Here is a 15,833-nt window from a genome sequence, read left to right on the forward strand (position 1 = left end):
TTTGATCAACTTTCTTTATGTGTGACCTATAAACTCTCTATTAGATAAATAGTTGATAGATGCATATCAAGCTCTTAACTTACTAACCAACCAAACACCAACCAATATTGGCCTTTAACAAGGAATCATGACCACCCGACTAATTTAGTGTCAACGATTGACTTTTTAACCTGTAAGTGATATGGTTATTAGTATAATTCAATTTTTTCATCATACGATATCTTTTCGAGTCTATGGTTGACTTTTGTTAACGACCAAATGCTATTGGATTGAACACGAACTTAATCTCATTGTGGTCATATATTTCAGTGGTCATTATCATCTATCAATGGGTCTATTTGAGATATCAACTCTCATACTTGAGAGTGATAAATCCTTTATTGATCCATTATAGTCTTCGAATTTATCTCGATATAGTCAATCATCACCTTTTTAACAACCTTTTATAAGGATTACATTGAGTTAGTGTCAAACCTTACCAATCCTTGTATAAGATTATTTAGTAACCTTAAGTCTAAAAATCACTTGTATTGTCATTCACTATAAAGATATATTCCATAGAAACTGAAGTAACCATCCATATGAATTCTCTTAGTAGTTCTATCTAATGGACATATTTACAACATATACCTATGTGTTGCACCAAGTTATCAACAAATAGTTTTGACATGTGAAATATGTCACCATCTTTTGATGAGGTTGTTCAACATCATGATAGTCTTATCATTATTACCCATACTCTTATTCATAGTAATATTAGAACTATGGATGTTTTAAAAATGACTACCCAATGTGAACATAAAGTTCTCCCGATCAGTTATTATGCAATGAGCCACTCATCATGGTTCAACCATTCTAAGGATATTTATCTAATTGTATGAACCATGATTTGTAAAACCAGACTGACTAATTGATCAGATTGGTCGAACCATAAACTGATGGTTCAAACAGTTATTTTAGTAGAAAAATGTTTTATGCAAGTTTTCAGGTTGAACCACGAGTGAATCGATGGTTCATATCTGGTTCCCAATTTCCTGCAATTCACCTGTTGCTTGGTTCATAAGATTTTCTTCTTTTTTTGTGGTTCACTTATTACTTTAGTTATTCTCTTCTTCTTCTGCACGAAGTAGCTGACTTCCTCTGTTGAAAACTTCATTGTGAATCACTCTTTCAAATAAAATCTTTTTGGCTCCATAATTCTTCTAGACCTTATTATGTCTTATTTACCTCTCCTTTCCTTAGAGAGGATTTATTCTTGCTAATCTCTAATCTCTTATCCCTTTGTTTCCTAGTCTTTATGGAGTCTTTTTCCTAGTTGCTAGTGTCTTTGTTGTATTGGTTCCGCTGAGTTGCTTCTTTGGCCTTATTTTGCTCGTTTATTATTCTAGCTAAGCTTTTCTCTTCTAAATTTGGCTACTTAGGTGTTGGCTTTGTGTTATGTATGTTCGTGCTGAACTAGTTAATGTTTGTTATTAGTGTTCCTTATTAGTGATGCTAGTCATGGATGTAGTTGTTTGTGTTATTGATTTTCTCATTATGTCTTATGTTGTTGGTCATTGTGTTAGGGATCCTTCTTTGGGCTTCTTGCTTGTGTCCTAGGGTAATACTCTTGTTGTTGTATTTAATCTAATTTTCTATTGTTTGGTAATGGCTCCTAGTTTTAGTTTTCATTTGCGCAACTCTTGGTTTGTTAGTGATGTCTGGATTGCATTTGTCTTTTGGTTTGATGCTTCCTTTCTTTCTTTGAAGGAATGAGTTAGTTTTATAGGTTAGGATTTGTTGTAGTGTTTTTAATATTATGATAAATCTATATTGGTATTTTGTCTTCCCTTGTAATATAAAGGTGTTTATTATCCTCTTCTTTGAGGGCTAGCTTAGATTGTGTACCTATTGAGTTTTTATTGTTAATGTATATATATTTATCTACCCAAAAAAAAAAAAAATTTCACTGTAAACTATGAAGTTCACTGTGGTTGTAACTTCTACTAATGACTCCAATGACTTAGTTATGTATGATTTTATATGTAATGATTTGCCTTTAATTTTGTATGTAATTTTATATGTAATGATTTGTTTTTATTATTATCCGATTGAACCACCTAGTCAAAATGGTCAAACCAGTTCGACCATAACCGAACCACAAAACGGTTCATAGTCTGGTCTAGTTCTTAAAACCTTGGGATAAACAATATGAGATAAAAAGATGTCAAAAAAGTGCATCAGTGACAATTGGCTTTAGGGCATTGCCCTAATAGTTGAAACCTTTATCGGTTACTACAAGATTCAATATTTAGCAACACTACAAGTAGGTGTAAACTAATATGAAAACAATGAAAAACAACGTATCATCATATAAAAACTAAAAAATATATATGTATACACTTGGTATAAAAAAGATAGGAAGGGCTAGGCTAACGAATGCCAAGGAATGACCTTTAGATTGGATACATTTATTTACATCTAAAACATGCAAGCCTAATTCATTACTTGTTAATTGGGGAAGTAGGAGAATCTTCTACAATTCAAAGGGTTACATCTCTAGGCGTGGCATTTCTTGCTGATCGTGTCTTCCTTCAAAGATTGCTTCCATATAACTAGCAAGGATGAATGAGTAATATAAGTCACAATGATGTGACTAGATGGCATAGACAACATTCTGGAGTTGGTGTGTCATCTCATCATCAATGGCAACCAAATTTTTCTTTGTTGCCTCTAGTTTTTTCTTCAATTGTTATCCTTTCTCTAGTTTGGTATTTAGAAGAGTCATATTATGCTTCTTAGAAAAGTAAAGGTCTTGTGTGACCACAACAAGGTTTACTTCACTTTTCTTTAGCTCTTCGTGAGTTTGCTCTGGCTCTAAAGACTTTAATTCAACTAGATGATCCTTTTTTTAAAGTAGTTACTTCTATAGCATGTTTCTCCTTTAGGATGTCTACCTTGCCCTTCATCTCGGCCAAGCGTTGCCTTATTGCCTTTAAGTTTTTCCTCAAGCTTGTTATGCATCTTGGTTTTCCTCTCAATATCTACAGGGATTAGACCAATTATACTTTATATTTGTGATTATCCTCTTATTGTATCATGGGTATTCTTCAATCAAGTGGAGAGTGTTAATTCATTTTTGCTTGGCTCATTATAGCGAGTTCCAATTCCTACATAATGGGTAAACTAAGTTCACCTTGTCTGTGAAAAGGGTTTGACCACCTATGCTAAGCCACATGTATCTTATTGAGGGGAAACATATTAGCGACCACAAGAATGAACATTAAGATGCAATCATCATTATAACATTCTTGTGATTGTTGCATCTCATTGATAATAATGTAAGAATCTCATTTTTTACCGTCTAGAAAATACAAGTATCATCCATGTCATCCATAATCCAAACATCTTACATCTCAGTAATTATAATGATACCTCTCCTTCCAAGCTTAAAAAGGAGAGGTAAGGAAATAGAATGGGGGATCACTTTTTTTGGGAAGAAGAAAATAGTTTTTTGATCTTTGAGAACAATTAACTTTTGTTATGAGATTTCTCGCTATCTCACAACTATCATTTTAAGTTCACATAAAATACATTTTTTGAGTTCTCTCCAAAAGACTATTATTCACTCTTTTATAATTGTTATGAGCGAACACATTGTTAAAAAAAAAAAAAAAGCAAATAAAACTACAGTGGATGCAAGTTTTGCTTAGACAACCAAAACACTTAAAAAACTTTTACTTTTTCTTTTACTGTTTCATTGTTTTTGCTACTTACATGGACTATCTTTGTAATACTCTAAGTACATCTCTTACATAATATTTTCATATAGTTATGTAATCATGTTGGTGTAATTTCTTCCCTAAACTATCACTCATGAATGGAGTACATAAATTTTAATTTATGTGATCTAAAATGATACTTAACCATAATAATCAAATAAAATACATGACTTTGTCATCATCATGATACATGCAAAATAATTCATAAATAAACAAACAAACATTTATTCCTTCTTTATGTATCGTATGATCTTACATTACTTAATATAACACTAAGCCTTATCATTGTAATCTTAATTATGGTGCTTTACGCTTTGTTAATGGTTACTTTATAAAAAGGATTAACATACTTAATCAAATAATAATGCTTATAGAAACTTTTTCTTCGAGTAGGGATGTGCACAATCAAATTTGATGCAATTTGAAGGTTTTTTCAAATCAAACTAAAAAAACAATTTGAACATTTTTTAAACCAAACCAATTCATTTTAGATTTTAAACCAAATTGAAAAAATACGGTTTGATCTGGATTGAATTATGATTTAAACATATTAAAATCATTCACTTCTAAATAAATATTATTTAATAAAATTAATTCAATTATAATTTTGTAGAACATAATATAAATATGTAAAATAAATATATATACAATATATGTGTAAAGAAAATAAAAAAATAAATGTGAAAAAAAACAAGTTGTATAACCTAATTGTTTATTAAAAAAATTTGTCAAACATAATTACATATATGTATTTAAAAAAAAAAATTACTTACGGTTTAATTCGGTTTAAAAATCGCTTAAGCCACAACCCAAACTGAAAATTAACTTTTAAAAATTTATTAACTCAAAACAAACCAAATCAAATCAAATCAAATCATAATTTTTAAACGGTTCAATATGGTTTTGTAATTAAAATCAAATTATACGCACTCCTATTTTCAAGTGATTGGAGCTTTAGATGCCATCAAATTTATGGGTTTGGGATCCCATTTTTTATTTCAAACTTTATTTCCTTTATTACATTATACTATATTATATCATATATATATATATTTAAAATAGCATAAAAAGAAATATTGTCGAAGATGTGGGACTGATCTTTACAACTCTGATTAAAAATGGCTAAAAGACTATTTCGTATCAAAGTTTTACTTCAATCTCAAAAGCATATTCATGGTAGATAAAAAACTCAAACACTCATCTATGACTAATTGCTGTTAAAATTTTCAGTTAAGACAAGACAAAATCATTATTTTACCCTTAAACTCTAAAACCTTAAAAATTTATATCATTTTTCCTTCCAAGTTTTAAAAACTAACACTTCACTTTTATTCTTAAAGTTTAAAAAGTTTAGATTTCACCCCTAGGGTTTATTTCCCTTCTCCAACCACCATCATTCCGATTGATGACTAACGTTTTTCACTCATCTTCTAGATTCAAAAAAGAAGGATGATAAAAGATGACCATCAACTACCACAAAGAAGGACGTTTTGTCACGTTATCTAAATGACAAAGCGTCATCCTTCATCACTTCTTTCTCGATATGGACGATGCTTTGTTGTCCTTCATTAGAGAAGATTGTCGTTTCTTTCCAATCAACAATCGGATTTCCTAAGCTATCAAAGATAAAACCTAAAAAAAGGGGAAATGAATTTTTGAAAGTTTAATCATAGGGGAAAATTGTTAATTTTCTAAATTAAGAGGGGAAATGATATAAATGTTTAAGGTTTTAGAGTTTGGGGTTAAAATAACGATTTTACTCTTATATCTAATTGAAAATTTTAACAATAGTTAACCCATAAATTTTAACTGAAAATTTTCTAAACTAGTGGCTTATCAAATCTTACCTTATTATGAATAATTTTTTAAACTTGATGACATGAAATTGACTAAAGTGGGAATGTAACTAGATTTTGTAAATGGAAATTACTAATTTAATTAACTAATTAAAAAAATGTAAACAATAAAAAAATTTACATCTTATTAATAGTATCAATAAGAGTATGTATATACCCTTTTGAATACACAAATAATAATTTTAAATTAAATATAAAGTAATATTTAATTATACGATGACATATTATTTATATAGTCAATTATATATTTAAAAATATATACACATAATATTTCTCTAATAGTATATGTTATAAAATGAAATGATATTGGTTTCACATCAAAGCGCCTTTTTTTTTTTAAATAAAACCTAGTCATTAGGCTTCTTTATAGACGTGTATAAATAATAAATATAAATTTATATACAAATAATAATATATTGTTATAAAATTATATATTTTTAAATTATAAATAAATTTATACATAATCAAATATCTTTAAGTTGACCTCAAGGGTTAGCGAAACTAGTGGAGTAGTAGAACTTTCAAGGTGAAGCTCTGGGTTCAAATATATGTCATACTTATGAAATCTTGACTTACTTAATATAGTGGTTGTGAGTCTGATCACTATGTCCTGGTTTTTCCCATTCAACAAATACGAACGGGGTCTCTGATTATTAAAAAGATATACTTAAGTTTATACTCATTATTTATGTTTATAACATTTACTAAACATACTTAAAAACAATGTTGCAGTGGTTGTGGCTTCAGGTTTACTCATCCAACAAATACAAATGAAGTTTCTAGTTATCAAAAAAATATACTTAAGTTTATACTCGTTACTTATAACATTTATTAAAAATACTTAAAAACAATGATAGGTGTCAATGACCCTAAGGGCTAATTTGAGTGATAAAAGTGAAAACTCTTCGTCTGAAAGTCCAACGTTGGAATAACATAAGTGAAATGAAATACTCTTATAAAAAAAAATTTAAACCGATTAGCTTAGAATCAAATATCCTACTATAAAAGTCAAATTCTGAACAAATTAGATATAATAATTATTGGTCTGATAACTAAACCCTAAGATTTAATGGACCAAATTTATGGATTATCTTAATTTAATTAGTGTCGGATCGAATATCTTATTATACAAATTAAACCTTTGATAAATTCAATATAATAATTATTGATCCTATCAGTGTTTTTCAAGATTTAATGGCCAGATTTTACCAAGAAATGATAATTTAATAATAACAAAAATGGGTGTTGGATATTCATGGTGATGATTGGTGGTTGATTTTGCCTGTAAAAGGACGATTGGAAGACAAACTCTTAATTTTGCTTCAACCTAACCTGACCTACACTACTGAGAACTGCCAAACTGAATAACCCGATAATTTGATTCCACGTGTTTCACTTAGATTTTCCGACACCTGCCGACTCCGCGTTTTGACTACTTTAACGGTCAAAATCAAAAACACATGTCAACTTTTAAAACCGACCATTATCATTTTGTTTTGTCTTTAACAAAGATTTTTTGTTTTTTACACGTGGCCTAATATTTTCTTCACCCACGTGATCAATTACTCATATCATTTTACAAAATTTATTAAAATTATATTATTTTGCGGAAATTTTATTTATCTCTGATTTGTATAACTCAATAGCTTAAAAAGCTGATAATAAAATAATTAATATATATATATATATATATATATATATATATATATATATATATATATATATATATATATATATATATATATATATTTTACTGGGGGATTTGAAGGAAGGAAAGATATGCTTAGGTGTTTGGTCTGTTAGAGATCTGCATGGATTTTACCTACCTTGACTATCTCAATGTTTCTTAATAATTTGAGTGGAAGACGGGAAATGGTGTGGAAATTTCTAAGAAGTTTACAATGAGAAAGTGGGAGTGGAAGTTTTGGTCATAAAAAAAAAATCTTCTTAAAAATAATAAAATTATATACACTCATTTTAAATAAACAAATAAATATATATTTAATATATATTATTATATAATTAAATAATTTTAAATTAAAAATAAAATAATATTTAACCACATGATAATATATATAAATATATATTAATTTATGTATTTAAAATAGGTATATATAATATTATTTTTTTATTTAAAAAAAAGAGAAGTTTATTTAATAAAGTTAGTTACCGAAAAAAAATTTGGAATCAAAACATTGAAAAAGACCTTGGTCAAACTTTGCCATTGGAAAACGTACCGAAGATCCTTTGGTGATATGTAAAATTATATTTCCCACGCTTTTAAGTATAAGTTATTAAATTTATTAATTATAAATTTTCACCCAAACCCTAATCTCATATGAGAAAAAAGAAAAACTGAAATAAGAGAACATAAATGTCATCTATCTTCTCAAAATTTTGAAAATAAAAAAATTACCCATGTTAGACCATATCAGAAGAATTTAATGAGGTCGAAACCATTCTTAAGATATGTTTAGGTCAAATTACACTTGAAAACGTGTAATATTGATGAAATCTCACCTTGGTTAGAATAATTCAACAAAATCACATATTTTATATTATTTTAATCATCAATTAGATTGTCGATTATCAACTTTCAAGGGTTGCATGGTAATTTTAAAGTGAAATAGTTAAATGTAGTGTGATATTTTATCTTTTAAGTATCATGTCAAGACCTTTTTTTCAATTAATGAAGTTATAATTTGTGTGAAAAGATGTAGTTTAAAAATTCAAGGAAACAGATTCGAGGATGAGAGAAAATAATTTACTATACATATAGTTGATGTTGGGGTGGAAAAACTTGATCAAAAGAGTGAAATTAGAGGTTAGTTTATTTGACTTGATTACATGAATATCTCTTTAAAATAAAATTAAAAAAAAAAGTTAAAAAGTTTAGAATTAGTATGCCCATGCGTTTAGAATATTGCCTAATGCTTGGCAAGCACTAGGTGTGCAAAAATATCCGAAAACCGAATTGAACTTGTATCCAAACCGTAAACTATTTGAAAAATAGGGTGTTTAAAAAATTGGTTCGGTTATCAGTTTAAAACATTATAAAAACAAAATTTTTGGTTTAATTTCTAGTTTATAGAATTTGAAAGCCAGTCATCTGAACTGAGCCCTTTTAAATAAATAATATTTTATGTAAAATTTCATGACCAAAAAAAAGTTTATTGTTGTCCTATATTCATTTTTGTTCCTCTTTTCTAATATAAATGATAGAAAAAAATAATCTATTACCGGAAAAAATAATCTCTTTAAAGTTATATTACATGAGATTTTAGTAATCACATTAATATTGGCAAACCTATGGTTGTAATGGAAAATGCATATTCTAGTATAATAAAAATATAACGATTAAATTGATAATTTAGTTCCATTTTCATTCTCGAATCTTTTCATATTTACATGATGTATAATTCAATTTACATTTAAGAGAATATCAAAAATCAATATAGTCATCCCTTCTAAAAGTAAAGCCCAAGAAAATAGAAATACAATTCTTTGCTTAAAAATCAATTAGCTTCAATTGGCAAGGTAATTACAAACTAAAATCTAAATGTTCATGGTGAAATATGGTTATAATTGTAATTAATTAAAAAATTGGTTCAAAACCCGGTAACCAAAAATTCGATTTGGTTATCTGATAAATTCAATTGGGTTATTAATCAGTTAATGTGTAAATTCAATTCAATTTTAGTTTACGTTTTCACCAAACCAAAAATTCGTTTCTGTTTGCAAATCTGGTTAACCGGTTCGGTTGTCTAGCTTTGCACAACCCTAGCAAACAGGAAGAGAAAGAGATGTGGGACTTGGAAGGCCCTAATTAGAAAACAGAAACCTTTTGGGTTGAGCTGGGCCCATTAAGTCCCCAGTTTACAGTAAATAGGCCCAAGCAAGACAAAGTGGGCCAATAAGAAAGAACAACGCCCCACAGCCTTGCAACGGTGGATGAAAATGTCATTAATTAAAGAGCACATTGAACCTTGCGAGAGGTGGTGGAAAGTTGCTGTGTCACCACGCAACGAGTAGGGACTATCGAGGCTGAGGCGGGTTGCTCTACTGCCATTGCCAGCAGGAGGCTCGGCGAGGTTAATTTGTTGGGCTTTACAAGGTTTTTGGGGAGTTTCTTCAAAATTCTAGAAATGCTACACGACTCATTTGTTAATTAAACAGAAAAAGGAAAAAATAAATAAAATTGATATTGATTTACAATGGCAGAATGCTTGGGAGGACTTATTAGAGGTCTTATCTATGGATAGAAAATTTTGATAATGTCAATATTTTTCTTTTATTTGTTTTATTTTCATTAATAAATTAATAATATTCAAAAGGTTCAAGCCATACATGTCAGGTGGGCACAGAGCCCATTGAATTTAGTTTACCAGATCCTTCAAACCCGACTAATTTAGGCCCAATTTCCCTGGGCACATTATGGGTTATGTCATTGTCTAAGTAATATCTCTTATGTTTGGCCGGAAGGAGAATTGAATTTAAATTGAATCGAGTTTAAACTCGTCTTAGCTCAAGTTTAGTTCAAAAGAGTTTAAATTCAGTTAATTTCAAAAGAGTTAAACTCAAGTTTAACTCAAACTCAAGCTCAAATCAAACTTTTAACTTAATTAGTTATTAAAACAACCTCATTAAAATAATGTTTTTTTATATTAAATTTTTTAAGCTCACAAACTGATTACCATAAAGTTTGAGCTCAGGCTCAAGCTCAAAAAGACTAAACTTTCAAGCCTGAGTTGGAATTGATTGCATGAATATCTCTTTAAAATAAAATTTAAAAAAAAAAAAAGTTAAAAAGTTTAGAATTAGTATATCCATGTGTTTAGAATATTGCGTAATGCTTGGCAAGCACTAGGTGTGCAAAAATATCTGAAAATCAAATTAAATTTATATCCAAACTGTAAACTATCAGAAAAATAGAGTATTTGAAAAATCGGTTTGGTTACCGATTTAAAACATTATAAAAACTAAATTTTTTATTCAACTTTTAATTTGTAGAATTTGAAAACCGGTTATCCAAACCGAACCAGTTTCTAAATTAAATAAATAATATTTTATGTAAAAATTTCATGACCAGAAAAAGTGTAGTTTTCTCCTGAATTCATTTTCATTCCTCATTACTAATATAGTGATTAAAAAAATAATCTATTATTGGAAAAAGTAGTCACCGTTATATACTAGGTGGCTTTCCACCACAAGGACACTTGACATTAACGAGCCTCCATATATGACTTTTGTGTGTGGAAACATTTACTACAAAATGAAGAGATTCAAAAATTATAGGCTAATGGCAATGGCTCATGCCTATAAATACCCCCTCTTTCTCTTTGTATTGAGGTTCATTGGGATTATATATAAAAATACTCTCTCAATTCTTTCTCACTTTCTTCCTTCATTTTTTTATTTTTCATATTTATTAAATTATATTTATAACATGTTATCAGTATCATCAACTAAAAGATATTATAATTTTTTCATTACCCCATTACTTTGCTTATATATTATAAATATGGGTATCCTAGTTGTGATGTCTCAATTATCTTTTAATTTCTATTATGTTTCTGTTTAATTTTTTCATTATAATTGTACTTTATTTGTAATATGAAGTTTATAAAATTGTAAATCTAGACCTAAAGTCTTGAAACCTTTGAATCTAAACTTGAAGTCTTGAAACCTTCGAATCTAAACCTAAAGTTTGAAATATCATAAATCTGGACCTGAAATTCTGAATATTATTTGTAACCTGAAATGTACAAAATTATGAATTTAGACCTGTAGTCCTGAATATCATGAATCTGGATCTAAAATCCTGAATATCATTTGTAACCCAAAGTTTACAAAATCATAAATTTAGACTTGAAGTCATAAATTTCATTTGTAACCTGAAGTTTACAAAAACCATGAATTTGAGTCAAAAGTCCTGAATATTATTTGAATATTTATTTTTATTATAGTAATTGTATTCAATTTATTTGAATATTTATTTATTTGCATCTTTATTTATTTGAATCTTTATTTTTATTATAATAATTATATCTGATTTGCAACCTGAAGTTTATCATGAGAATATATATATATATATATGAGTTCGAAGTCCCAAGTTTTACGATTTATTACTTGAAGTTTGTAAAATCGTGAGAATATATATATATGGGTCCAAAAGTCTCAAGTTTCATCAAAGTCTTTATTTTAGAATAATTATATTACCCTTACAACCTGAAGTTTGCATAAAGTGTGAAAAATATGGACTTGAAGTCCAAAATATAATCATAATACATATTATAATATTCTGAATACTAATTACAAAACCAAAAGTTTTGTCAATATGAGATAATATATTAACTAGAAGTTTCTAAAAAATTAATCTCAATATTTCTCTTATAAAATCAATTATTTTGTAAATATGAGATAACATTTGAACTTGAAGTTTCAAAAATTAACTTATATATATTGTCTACAAAAGCAGAAGTTTTGTAAATATGATAATATTTAAACCTGAAATTTCTAAAATTGGATAGATAATATTAAATGGGTTTTTTACATGATTTTCCACCTAGAATTTATGAGCCTTGAAAAATTGACAAAATAAAATATCCCAGAAAGACAAATACAAGACTATTATTTTTCGACGTCATATCCCTGAAGGATTGCAAGCCGAAATATGGATATAATGATAAATCCATTAAATTTATGGACAAATTTGAAAGATAGATGTGAACATTAGATTCAATAATACTCTCAATGACTCTGTAATTTAGTATAACTCTGCGATATTCAGAATCTTTTCTTGAATGTAAAGAATAAAATATTCTCTACTTTTTATTTTATGCTCCTGTAGTAGCAGTATCTGAAAAAGAAATTTTGAATCAATATTTTCTCATTAATGAAAAATCATCAAACTCACCCCAAAAATATTATATCGTTCTCTCAAGTGAACGCAACTATCAAAAGTAGTTATCATGGGTATAAGTAAGATCATTCCCACAAGTATTACATCGTTCCCTGAAGTGAATGCAACTACCAGAAGTAGTTATCATGGGTGTGAGAAATAATTTTTTATTCAAAGATGGGTATAATAGAAAATATTTGTCATAGCACTAGAAATGGACTAAGACTGAAATGAAATAATTATAATGCAGAGTAAACCATAAAACAATAAGTGTGGTTATGAAAGCCATTGGTGGTGTACCTGTAGTACACAAACATTGGGTGGATCTATATTAAGCACCAATAAGGATTAATTTTTTAATAAGTTAGATCATATCGATCTAATGAATCTTGATGTTTCAAATTCTCTTTCAAAGAATAAAAATATAGGTCACTTGAATAATAACAGGGATGCCCAAGATTTTTATAATTAAATCCATCATATATATTTATTTTAGAGTTATGAATATTATTTTGTCTTTTAGTATCATGTTCTCTTCCTTTCAATATTTTGTGTACATTATAACTAACGTAATTTTTAAATGAAAGGAAATGGACTCCAAAATTAAAGTGTTGACTTTAAAAGTTGATGAGGGAGACATGTGTTTGGTGGATTGTGCAACAACCCACACAATTCTCAAGGAAAAGAAATTTTTCTTAACTTTAACATTGATTGAAGCTAAAGTAAATACTATATCAGGATCGATAAATCTGATTGAAGGCTCCAGAAGAGCCACAATTATGTTAAAAAATGAGACCAAATTAAACATCAATGATGTATTATATTCAAGTAGATCTAGAAGAAATTACTTAGTTTTAAAGATATAAGAAAAAATGGTTATCATCTTGAAACCAGTGAAAATGGTGCAGAATTTATTTGTATAACTAATAATTCCTCCAAAAGAAGACTTATACTAGAAAAATTGTTTGCTTTATCATCTGAATTGTATTATACAATCATAAAGACAATTGAAACATACGTAATATCGAACCAGAAATTCTTTGATCCAAAAGCATTTATACTTTAGCATGATCGTTTAGGGCACCTAGGGTTTACAATGATGCGTAGAATTATTGAAAATTCACATAGACATGCATTAAAGAATAATAAAATTTTATTGTCTAGTGAAAAATTCTACACTGTCTGTTTTCAAGGCAAATTAGTAATAAGACCCTCCCCTTTCAAAATTGAAGGTGAATCTCTATCATTTCTACAAAAGATTCAAGGGGATATATGTGGACCCATTCATCCACCAAGTTGGTCATTTCATTATTTTATGGTTTTAATTGATACATATGCATGATGGTCTCATGTTTGTTTATTATCTACTTGAAATGTTGCATTTGCTAAATTGTTAGCACAAATTATCAAAATAAAAGCACATTTCGGAAATTATTCAATCAAGTCAATACGGCTAGATAATGCTGGTGAATTTACATCCAAAACATTTGATGATTATTTTATGTCTATAGGGATTGAGGTTAAACATCTAGTCTCACATGTCCACACATAGAATGAATTAGTTTAGTCTCTTAAAAAACTACTTCAGGTAATTGTACGTACCTTATTACTAAAAAATCAATTACCTACTTCTATGTGGGGACATGTTATATTACGTATTGTAGCATTAATTCGCTTACGACCTTCTTCTTATCATCAATATTCTTTCTTACAATTGGTTTTTGGTCACCAACTTGATATATCTCATTTAAGACTATTTGGTTGTGCTATATATATCCCTATTGTGTCTCCTCAACGTACAAAAATGAGACCCCAATGTTGTTTGAAAATATATATTGGATATAATTCACCATCTATTATCAGATATATGAAACCATTAACAAGTGATTTTTTTACTGCATGATTTACAAATTGTCACTAATTAAAGAGCACATTGAACCTTGCGGGAGGTGGTGGAAAGTTGTTGTGTCACCACGCAACGAGTAGGGACTATCAAGGCCGAGGCGGGTTGCTCTACTGCCATTGCTAGCAGGAGGCTCGGCGAGGTTAATTTGTTGGGCTTTACAAGGTTTTTGGGGAGTTTCTTCAAAATTCTAGAAATACTACAAGACTCATTTATTAATTAAACCGAAAAAAGAAAAAAAAAATATAATAAAAGTGATATTGATTTACAATGGCAGAATGCTTGGGAGGACTTATTAGAGGTCTTGTATATGGATAGGCAATTTTGATAATGTCAATATTTTTCTTTTATTTGTTTTATTTTCATTAATAAATTAATAATATTCAAAAGGTTCAAGCCATACATGTCTGGTGGGTGCAGAGCCCATTGAATTTAGTTTACCAGATCCCTCAAACCCGACTAATTTAGGCCCAATTTCCTTGGGCACATTATGGGTTCTGTCATTGTCTAAGCAATATCTCATATGTTTAGCAGGTAGTAAAATTGAATTTAAGTTGAATCGAGTTTAAACTCGTCTTAGCTCAAGTTTACTTTAGAAGAGTTCAAAACTCAATTAGTTTCAAAAAAGTCGAGCTCAAGTTTAGCTCAAACTCGAGCTTGAATCAAGCTTTTAGCTTAATTCGTTATTAAAATAACGTCATTTTAATGCGTATTGATCAAAACGATATTATTTTATATTTAATTTTTTAAGCTTATAAGTTTGACAAGCTAAACACTGTAAAGCTTGAGCTCAGGCTCAAGCTCAAAAATACTAAACTTTCAAGCTTGAGTTGGAATTAAACTTGTTTCAAGCTCTTGTGAACTGACCTCGAGTTTGAACAAACTTAATTCAAATTTAGCCGTAGTAGACACCAAAAGACAAGTTCTTAATACTTGTAAAGGATGATTTTCTCGTTTCTTTTTAATTAGTAATTTGAGTCAAGGGTTTTCAAAATTATTTGGTAATCGAATTGTATAATTAAGGTTTTTAAAAACTTATACAAAGGAAAATTGTGAATTTTGAAATTTAAGATAGAAAAATGAGATTAAATTTTATTTATTTTAATAATATTGATAACATAACGGTTTTATCCTTATAACTAACAAATAATTTTAACAGAAATTAAATGACGAATGAGTATTTAGGTTTTCAAAATTTAGCAAGTAAAAGTTTAGAAATTCACTAAACTTTACGTGGGGTAAGTTTTTTTGGCCAATAATAAAATTATAAAAGTATTTATATAAATAACAGAAAAATAATTAACTAATTATTTAAATTATATCATAAATCCTAACTACACATAAATGAGATATTAATTAAAATAAACACTATTTTTCCTATATAAACCTTTTTAAACAAACTTACATTGATT

The sequence above is a fragment of the Mangifera indica genome, chromosome 18 (genome assembly GCF_011075055.1).
Source record: "Mangifera indica cultivar Alphonso chromosome 18, CATAS_Mindica_2.1, whole genome shotgun sequence".
Taxonomy (NCBI): domain Eukaryota; kingdom Viridiplantae; phylum Streptophyta; class Magnoliopsida; order Sapindales; family Anacardiaceae; genus Mangifera; species Mangifera indica.